At 34.6% G+C, this 11,111-nt stretch overlaps 1 long non-coding RNA gene across 1 annotated transcript; it reads left to right on the top strand.

Moving 5' to 3' along the window:
- Window positions 1-2,006: 2,006 nt before the first annotated feature.
- On the top strand, window positions 2,007-5,117 carry LOC115333817. The gene is made up of 4 exons (XR_003920926.1): window positions 2,007-2,289; window positions 3,256-3,334; window positions 3,862-4,005; window positions 4,955-5,117. It is a non-coding gene; the product is annotated as an uncharacterized LOC115333817 (long non-coding RNA).
- Window positions 5,118-11,111: the final 5,994 nt, after the last annotated feature.

The following is an 11,111-nucleotide window of genomic DNA, read 5'->3' as shown; positions in this document are numbered from 1 at the left end:
AGATAATGCTCTAAAAGCTAAGTAAATCACTTCTTTCACAAGTTGTCCTTTTCTTGCCTATAGTAACTGTGGAGAGAATCTTCTCCCTTAGCAAACTTCTGAGAAGGGTACAGCTGTCACAAAGGAAAGGAGACCAAAGAGGTGAAGGGAGTAAGGAAAGTCTGACAAGAAATTTCTACAGCTGGAGTCTAGGATGGCCAAGTGTATGGAAAACAACAGGAGAACTTAGAAATATCAATGTTGTCCTTCTATGGATAATGGAAGTTTGTTTGATCTAGTTTTCAGTGTAGTCATAGTCACATTACTTGCTGTAAATTATCCATATACCTATATACCAAAACCTATACCCAAGTGCTATGGCTAAAGATGATCTTACATTGCCCTGCATTACAATAAACATTCTAAAACTTGACAATTTTCCAGATGAACCTGATGTTTATCAAAAAGAATATAAGGAAGCATTTATCATTCTCTGTGAATCTTAAAATTAAACATAGGTGTCTTTAAGTAGTTGTGGAAAAGAGGTCTCCCTCAATACAGGAGAGAGATTTAATGGCAGTGAGTCTCCCACCCAAAACTCACATTCTGCCTATATTATTTTCTGAAAATTCTTTGATCTCCCAATGAAGAAAAAAGCAAAATAACTCCAAATAAACTGTTATAATGTGTTTTTTTTGTTGTTGTTGGTAAAATGTTTTATCTTCAGGAAATACAAAAATGGAAATGAAACTTTTATATCCATGGACAAGTGGAAGTTACTTATCGTATTTAGAGTTCTATATAATGGAGTGGGAGAGACCAAACAAAGTAGAATTTTGCTTCCATTTTTTTGAATTAAAAAATAAATAAGAGAAGTAAATGTTAGAAGAAATAGAAGTTAATAACCAATGTTGAAAAGAGCATGAACTTTGATAACAGTCTGTGAGCTCTGTCAGTCTCTCAACTGGATAGCATCATCCTGTTAGTGGATGGGTTTAAAGCATACATTATAGCAGTAGTGGAAACAAAAGTCAAGGAAGTTTCAGTCTCATTTATTTTAATCTTCATTGTAAAGGGATTTATACTAATGGAACGCAATTACATTAGCCCACAAGATTTTAGAAGAGAACTGATATATAATTCCATTCTATATCATTTGTAGTTGTCTAACTCATTAGCAATTATAAATAATTCCCTCTGGATTAATTGCTTAGATAGCATTCAGAATGTAAATCTTTTCACATAAGATTTATATTATTCAGACCAAAAAACCTACTTTGATTTTAGCCTTGGCTGACTTTGAACCTAGGTCACTGAACCAAAACATTATAAATCATCTAGTCCTATCCAACTTTTACTCCAGTCGTATGTCATTTATACCAAGCATTTCATATTCTTTTGATTTAAACTTGATCTTAATCCTAATTATTCTAGGAGGCATGTGTTTTAAATTCAAATATTGCTTTCAAATAGATAAATGAAATTTGGTTTTGCCACTGTCGTGTCAGAGATCTTCCATGCTCTATGAAGATACACTACTGAAACTTTGCTGTATGAATGGTGTTTCTAGGCGTAAAACTTTTCTGTATACCCTGTCTGGTTGTCTCTTAACTCTTTGCTTCTGTTTGGATTGTTTAAATTAGCTTTCATTACGTCCAAGTCTTAATTTTCATAACACAAAATCCTTCTGAAGAATAATGTATTATTTATGCAGCCGAACAGGAGTTTCGAAAGATTACATAGGTGACACCCTATCACTATTTGGAAAATAAAGGACCTAATTTATAGTCCATCTGCTATTTAGTAAAGAGCCTCCAATTGCGGAAAGCTGTTGCCAAGACCTTGCTTTATAAAAAGGCCAAAAAAATTCAAAAGGCAGTTTAGCAAATGACTTGGATAGAAACTGGAATGTACTGTTCTTTAACTTTTTGTACTAGCTCCAGAGATGTGCTTATAAAGCCTGACCTGTCTTGGCATTGGAATTGCTGGCTCCTCTCCTGGGAGCACTCAGTTCATCACTGGAGAAACCACAGTCTCTGAAAGTGAATTAAGATCAGGCGAGGAGGGGCGGACCACCAGGCACTGAATGGCACTGCAGCCGTGCCAGCAGTGACAGCGCTGCAGCCAGCCCCTTCCTCGCCTTTAGTTTGCATCCACCCCTCCAAAGTTTCACGCATTTGCAAGTACCACTGCGCTTGTGGGAAAGAGCAAGAAATAAACACAACACTTAATAAAAGCCCGAGTAACCCTGTTGCAAGAGCAATGTACGTAAAACGAGCAGTGTCGGAAGAAGCAAGAGGCCACAGACAAGTGAGTTTCCAAGATGCTTTTGCATTACTTATTTTCTAATTTGGTTTTGTAAGCTGCCCTTCTGAACCCTGTTTGTGTGCTTGCATGAAACAGATCACGTACAAATAACTTCTGCATTTTTGGAGTCGTCTTACTTTTTCTGGTACCATAAATATTTCAACCTTGTCACGATAGCATTGAAGTTCCTCAGACTTTAGCACACATCAGCTGTAAGGAAGAGGGAGTAGGTCAAAGAAATTCTCAAGAACTAGCACACTTCAGTCTTCCCTTTGTTTTCTGGCCAGCCATTTGTTTACTAGTTATTGGGAATAAAGAGCAAATATTTGCTGAGGCAAATGAAATTGCAGTGGTATATTTCACATGTAAAATGAGGATTGTATGGCACAATAATAAAATACTAAGGGAAGTGGTGGGGGAAAATATGCATCATAACTGCTACGTAGATTAACTATGTCTGCAAATTGCATAGAAGAAACCTACTATTTTTTTCCCAAAGAGTTTTATTGAGGAAAATACATTACCTAATTAAGATGAAAGGGATAACAATCTCAGTGAATTGTTATTGTAGAAAATAAAGAATAGTACATTAATGGAACTTAATTTTATCATTATATGTATTTAAATTGCCTTTCATATACAACTATATATTTATTTGAAATAGATTTAAATACAAACATAAACATGTTGTAACAGTTTCCAAAGGTTTATAATCAGCAAGAAACTAACGTTAATGAAATATTCCATTCCTTTTATTGTTAGGAAAAAATGGAAATGATCTATCATTTCTGTGTTGCAATTTCTGTTGCCTCCAGCCTAATTCAGCCCTCTGTAACCTGAATGCCTTACTGGTATATGGCAAGGCTCTGGAGGAAAAGCAAAAAGTCAGTCTTGAAATGGGGAGGGGGAGGACTGTGTGTGCATCTAATGTGTAGGTACACAATTTTTCTCATTTGAGCGAAATACAAGTGTATTTCCAGGTCAGCACTACAACTGGAAGAAATGGAATCTCAAAAGGACCGTGGATACTATCCTCCGTATTTTTAAGGTTTGTCTGGTTTTGTTGTGTTGTGGTTTTAGACAATATCCAGTTTCATTTTGTTTTCTTGTGATTGTCTTTCCCAGCTGGTCCCAGCCAACAGGTCAGTGAGCAGCTGCCAGGAATCCCCTCTGGGCCTGCCATTTCCCCGTACAGATTAAAGTTTAGTTTTAAAAGATCAAGCAGGTGTCTTGAGTTTGCATAGAAGTGTAGCAAACCTGAGAAGCAGCCTGCTCACAACTCCGCTGGAAATTGTCTGACAGGCTTTCAGACCAGCAGAAAAGTCTCACTTTTGTTACGTGCCATGTTCTTATAGTCTTGTTCAGAGTTTAGCAAACAAATATAAAGGCCTTGCCAAACAAAACGGTAGACCCTCTGTTTGTAGTAATAGCAATTTCTGAAGAGTGAGGAGAGTTTAAATACAATGACTGTAAACTTGTCAGCAAAGCAACTGATAGCATTGGGGAGCAGTGTTGGCTACATCCAGTATTAACCAATGCACCTCACTATGGGCACGTATGTTTTTTTAAATGTAGGTGAAAAAAATAGTCTGCCACACGGAGAGCAGGATCCAGAGCTGATTATGCTCATGGCTGTCAGTGAGCTGGTTTGTCTGAAAAATGAAGCTGCCAAAGCCCACGGGACCAAGGAAAGGACCCAAACCTGGCTCTGGGCATGTGGTAAGTGAAGAAAGGAGGATCTGAACCTAACTGGTGCAGAAACTACTTTCATAAAAATAATCACAGTCAAAGATGTCTATGCCTAAGTTCTGGAGCTTGGCCATAAATTTTCCTTTTTGTTTTTGAATGATTGCAAGATATTTTCAGTTTCCTTTAAATACTGTTTTTTGGATAAGAGCAGCTTGGTTTTGTTTAAAAGCACTCTGTAGCTGACTGAGGTTGAAGTTATGATTTATGAAGAAATCAGTGTGAGATTAGATTTGACAAATTCTACATAAATTACAATTTAAAACAATATACAGAAATATATATATGTTCCCATATATGTATATAAAGAAATGCTGGGTTGAAGTTGCTCCCTTTTTTTTTTAACATCTCTTGTGATTATATGCAAAAATAATGCAGTGCATGTATATTATATACATATATACTGCCTTTGTGTATCATGTATTGACATGTTGTCTTCTAAACTAGTATTTTTCATAAAACATTAATTTTTTTTCTCTACTCAAAAGACCTACTTTCCCCAAAGCCATATTTTTCAATAACTGCTGACAGCTATCAATATTTCCAAGTATTAGAGACTTTGCTGGACAAGGTCTTTTGGAGTGTGGGATATCAGTCAATCTTTTTTCTCTGCATACATGCTGACTTTTTCAAAGAAAGTGTGACTTTTCTTAACAAAAGCTGTGTTGACTCATTAAAGATATCTTATTTATTCACGTGTCTTTAAAATACATGGGGTTTTTTATTACAAATTCTGCTAGTTTGCGTGATAAGGAAGCCAGGCTTATTTGCTGTAATTTTCCATATCTCTACCACAGTTGTCTTTGTGGAAAATTGGTGTCATATTTGCCCCTGGCACTGAAGTATCTTTGTCTGTTATTGAGACAGTTTTGAGTTAAATTGCAGTGAATAATTCAACTGTTTCATGCTTGAATTCTTTTAGAACTCCTGGGTAAAATACTGTCTAGAGTTGGAGATTACTCTTCAAAATTCTGCTGAATTTGCTCTGTAGCTTCTTTTACCAGGACTTTAATTTAAGATAGATCTTCATTGGGTTCCCTGCTTCCATTTAACAGGCCAGAGTTTTTCTTTTCTGTTTTCTTCATTTAGAGATTAATTCCACTTTTTGAAAGATACCCTAATTATTGAATGTCCCTTTCTGATTTCTTTAACCACAGTGGAATGGGTTATTTTTACCTATTTTCTGTGGAGGTGAATATTTCGATTTCTTTACTGGAGGTATACATTTGCAGTGATTTGCTGGGTCCTCCTTCACTGTTTTCAGACACTTTGCTCAATGATTGTTGTAAGTTTTCTTTTAGAATTCATGTGACTACTGCTTACTCTAGAAGATGTTCTTAAACACTTTCAAGATAATTCAATTAAGCTATTTTAAATAAAACTATCTATTTTAGCAGAGTATTCTTGTTAGCCTTGCAAAGCTTGTATCTGTAGGCTGAAGCATTGAAAAATGTTTCTGTTTCTTCTGGGTTGAGACTAGTATTTTGATTTTGTTGCTTCATTACAAACCTAGACCATGTTCTCATTCTTACTCAATTTGAACTATTAGAAAGCTTTGTCTTTGAATGTGGGTACTGACACTGAGATCTCACTGTCACAAGGAACTATCAGGCCAAAAGACATAAAAGTAAACCTTTCTCTTGAGTTTACATGACTTATGTGCTTGAATTTGAGAGTTGTATTTTTCCTAAAGTTTGCATTTTAGTAGTAACCTAATATTCACACAAAATTTCATAGAAGAAGTATTCATAATAAGCCATCTATAAATATTATATCATACAAAAATACTTATTATACAAAGGATATTTTTCCAGCCATCTGAATGAAGATAATTCTGGGGGCATTACAGTAACACTTTAACAGTTAACACCAACTCATTAAACTTTATGGAAAGAAACCCATTTTTAACTGAAAATATCAGAAGAATTTGAACGCTATTGCCGTGTTACTGAATAGAAACAATTAATGTTGATGAAGTCTCCCATATTGGAGTTAGCACAGTGGGAAGTTGCATGCCAGATCCAGGCTTCTTAGGACACCGAGCCCACTGGCTGCCTTTACTGAGAGAGGGGTGAGATAAGAGGGTTCTTCCTCTGAAATATAAAAAGCATTGCATGTGTAGGAACATGGTAAAATTTACTAGGAATGCAGACTCAGATGTATGTCTATTATTTGAGTATGGCTGAGCTACTGTTAACTGATCAACAATGTGTCTATTACTGTCCTGGTCTGTGGTTCTCAAGAAAGTTTTCTTTCATCTGTTTCAATGAGTCTGACAATTATATTCTGAACAAGGCTTTCTGGGTTTTTTTGGGGCGGAGGGGTTGGTTTATTTGGTGGTGGGGATGGATGTCATGTGAATGTTGTAGAGGGGGATTCAATGGATTTGGTGAAACAAAAATCTTATACTTTTTTTTTTTTCTGCTTTATGTTCCTGTAGCTTTTTGGTAATATGAATAAAGTCATCATAATTATTGAGTAATTAAAATAACACTTTGACAGGAAACAGTAACTCCGCGGTTTACCCAAAGAAAGAATAGAAAGGCGTTGGTGAACCTAGGTTGCTTGAGATGGAACATCTAAGCAACTCTTTACTAGTTGGTTAGATATCACTCTGAAACACAAGGCAGAATTTGTTGTGTCTAATATAATGCAGGATGATGTCATTAGCACTCTTTCTGTAATTAAATACAAGACACGTATAATTAGGGAGAAACAGGATACAAGAAATAGGAGTTGTTTCTAGTTAATCCAGCATTAAAATATGGTACAAATAAAATATGCTTCAAGCTTAGCTAACACTAAAACCAGCTTAAAGTGATAGTTTATTCACTGTTTTTCTAGATAAATAGCCTACTTCACAGTCATATAACAGCAGCTGTTTCATAGGAATAGTCTCGTCAAAATTCTGACAGCAATAATTTTAAAAAATGCTTAAATTATTATTTCTTGGTTGCTCATCAGAAAAATGTCGCATTTTGTATATTTATGATACGATGCTTGTATAAGCAGAATATAAGATGTGGAACAGCATAATTTGAAGTAGGTTCCTGTGCTAATTAAGAAAATCATGCAAGTTGCCTTTCAATTGGAATTTTAAGAGAATTGACGGGAGTTACAGTGGTGCAATGCATACATTTGTGAAAGTAACAATTTGAGGCAAAAGTAGTATGACCTGGTCCTTGCTACATAATTCTTCAGTCAAATACTCAGGATCAGATGTTTCATAATCCTTTGTACCTATGTGATTGAATTTCAAATTTGGAAAGCTTCTGTATCAACATCCTAGAATAATACCACCTTTTGTTGTCTTTTGTCCTCTTTGCATTTGCAGATTATGCTGATTTTGACAAGAATGTATTTAAAGAATGAATTTCTGTGATAAGGGTCTCAAAATTTCCCCCCTTTGCATAATTAATGTTTCTAAAATGAAAACATCAATTTCACTGTATTTGAGAAAATAAACTTAATTTAGAAGTAGTTATTTCTTTCCAAAAGGAAAATACCAACGTAGTGAGAAAAACTGGAGGGAATATGATTCTTATATGAAGCTCCATCTTTTGGCAAGAGATAACAAGAACCATTCTATGTGGTAATGTTAAATCTGTTTGACAATATAGTTAATTGTTTATTCAGATTCTTCCTTTGGAAACTCACACATTTTTCCCTTTATACAATTTCTACATAGAAACAAAGGTTAAAGGTTCAACTGATTCATTGACAAACAATTTAAAAATCAGTATCCAGCAGCAATACAATCCGATTCTTTGGCAGTCTGTAGTTCATAAAAAAAACCCCACGTTTCTTTTGGTCTTACTGCTTATTTCCTTTCTTTGTACTTTGTAATTTTGTTAGTGTGTGATTGGGTTGCCTATGAAGTTAGTGCTTAGCATTATAAAATACATACTTGTTTCATACTTTGAGTACAAAGTGAGAATAAATAATAGCCAGGGGTTTTTGTAGGATGGTAGAAAAGGTAAATTGACCTTATAAAAATGCCTGGAAACTATATTTAAGTGTATCTCAATTACTCTATGTGTCAGTGACCATTTGACATTGTATGTATGACATTCATACATCCTTATGGCATCCAGTGTTACTAAAGTATTGTAGTGGTTCTCATGGTGTCCCCTCTCCCATTATCAGTGAATCCATTTTTGAAGGAGAATGTGTCTGTAAATTAAAAATACAAATGCCTCCATTGCATGTTACTCTCTGGCTTGAACTGTATCTGAAAGGACTGCCTAAGTTCTTGAACAATCTATACTTCTTCCTATTTGTTTTCCTCATTAATTTTCTCTTTTTTTTTTTTTTAATCTTCACAGATTAATTTATTTATTCTTTCACAATATCCATTTTTGTTTGGTTCTTTTCTTTGTATCCCATGCTGCTTCTTATGTTTGACACTGCTCACAACGAAAATTCTTCTGCTAAAATAACTTTGGGGTTTTTTTTAAATATATTCTCATTATGCATCTTCTGGAAAGGTGTGTTAACTTTCTGTATCTTGAGCATCATACTCTGGGTCTTACATTACTACTTAATGTTTTCCATAACTTCATGCTCTCTCCTGCATGCTATTCTCATTTCTTTCTTTCTTAAACTATTGCATTCCAGGTAATCCACTTTCTTTATTATTCCTTTCATTAACTCCTTCATTCTATTCTTCAGTTAAGCTATTTCTACTTTTGGCCTTTCTTCCTTCTGTGCTCACTTCCTGTTCCAGGCTTTTCTTTCCCTTAATGTACTCACACAGTTCTTTTGGGTTTCTCTATATAATGGTATATGTAGGGCTTCTTGTATAACACAAACAGTGTTATAAAGTAATGACTTATTCATATTAGAATTGTAGATTACCAAGTATGTGTACCCATATCATGCAAATGTGTGTTAATAAGAAAGAGGGCAGTTCCAATAGACCATAGAAAATATAAAGACATTACTACTTCTCATACATATAGTGATTGCTTTGTTTTGTTTCATTTTAAGCACTGGTGCTGAGGAGAGAGCGTTACTGAACACAGGATAGAGAAAAAAATGGTCACTGCTTATTAATTGTGATTATATAACTGGAAAGAGTAATGAATCCACCAATTTTCTGGCTGAACTACCGAGTTTGTTTAATGGTGAATGTTTAATGTATGGAAATGCATTAAAAGCTGCCAATGCTAATAGGAATTTTACTTGAATTCAAGTGTATTGATGATACAGGTCTAAGGACTAATTTGATCTCCTTTCAAATTCTTGAGGCTGGCTTGCGCAGAAGGAAAGATGTCTTTTCTACATCAGTCCCTGCTGATCTGAAATCCAATTAAGTTAGGAACCTACATATTCTTTGAGATTCAAGACTACAAGGTCTAACTTTGGACTGTGCCATTATTTGTCCATTTTGAAATACATTAGTCCTTTCTCCTAAATATAAAAATTTAGCCATAGGAAACTTCTAATTGTACCACCACGTTCATGATATCCTAGTGCTCTTTTAAATCCACAGTAGCAGTGATGATGAATCAGGTTGCCGTGGGTTTTGATGGCAAAACTATTTTATCTCCATATCCAGCATTATGACAGATCAATGTACTCATTATTTGTTACTGAATACTGGTTTAATATGCATGTAACCCGCTACATCACTTCAGTTGTATATTTAAAAAAGAAAATCACTGAATTTTCATGATGAATGATTTGCAGTTTTGTGGTTTTACTGGTTTCAGTCATGATCATTTGTTTTTCAGAGAAAGATAGTTTTCAAACCTATCAGCTAGTGGAACTTTAATTTAAAAACATTAAAGCAAGCCATCTATGATGGCTGCTACTTCTACATTCATTTAATGGAGCTTTTAGCTGTATCACCGTATTATTGGTTTCCTTTTTTTAAGTACTTAGGATGTATTATTGCTTTAATGCACTTCATGGAACATTGCAAAACACTTACTTAAATTATTTTACTAATGCTAAGCAAGGGTTGCTGCATTATTAAACACCAGAGGGTAGGCAAATTAGTATAAACATGAATTTAAAGCACATTCTTCAGGTACCTGAATGTTTATATATCACGGCAACAACACAGAAATTTATAGTAGTGCAACATTACCAGCAGACTGTATTATAAATATAAGTTCAGATTTTAGTGTAGTTCAAAGTCATATTTAGTTTCAACTTTATCCTCATTTCTGATACATAATTTCATCCCCAAATGAGATCAATTAAATACGAAAACTGCAGAAAGTAGTACATGCTCTTGTAAAGCAAAGCATTAGTCAAGTTGATTCTACAAATGCTACGGCTTTTTTTGGCCTACTGTTCAGAACGACCGAAAAAAGCTCCACAGCTTACTTATTATGGATGCCTGGTCATCGTGTCTTTCATCTGATCCTTAGTGTCTTTATCTTCCCACATAAGGAAACTCAACTCCATATTTTCCTCAGCTGTATTTTCTAAAATTCTTATTACCCTTTCTGCTCGCCTCCAGTTTCTTTCCACTACCCAATAGCTTTCTCAAGATCTGGTTTTCAAAAGTGGACAGAGTATTCTGGATCTATCAGTAGTGTTGTGTTTACCAGAGTAATTACCTCTTGTGTCCTAAATTCAACATCATTCTGGGATAACATATCCCAGAGAAGTTTTCCCTTTAATCTGGTGTCACACCATTGACTTGTATTTGTTTTGTGATGAATTGATGAGTAAAATCTCCCAGTACTGTTCTGCCATACAGATAATTACTCCCCATTTTATCTTTTCATTATTACTTAGGAACAATTAAACAACAGTATTCAGTAATACTAAAAATGTCGTGCAGGGAAATGAAGAACATAATAAAAGATAATGTTTTTAGTAACAGCAACAAAAGGAAATGTCAATAAATAGTGTAACCACGCTGTATTTCACCTTCAAACAGGTAGAGAGCTTCTGCACAAACTATTAGACGGATGTATTTTTTTAAAAAATACTTATATATCTTCATAGTATTTTAGACATTCAAACATTTGATACTGCTAAAGTTAATGTATATGCTAATAAAATTCTTAATTAGATTAACACATAAGCTCCTAACTAATGCAAATGTTATTTTAAAGACA

This window comes from Aquila chrysaetos, chromosome 21, assembly GCF_900496995.4.
Source record: "Aquila chrysaetos chrysaetos chromosome 21, bAquChr1.4, whole genome shotgun sequence".
NCBI lineage: Eukaryota > Metazoa > Chordata > Aves > Accipitriformes > Accipitridae > Aquila > Aquila chrysaetos.
This window is presented reverse-complemented; position numbering and strand designations above follow the sequence as displayed.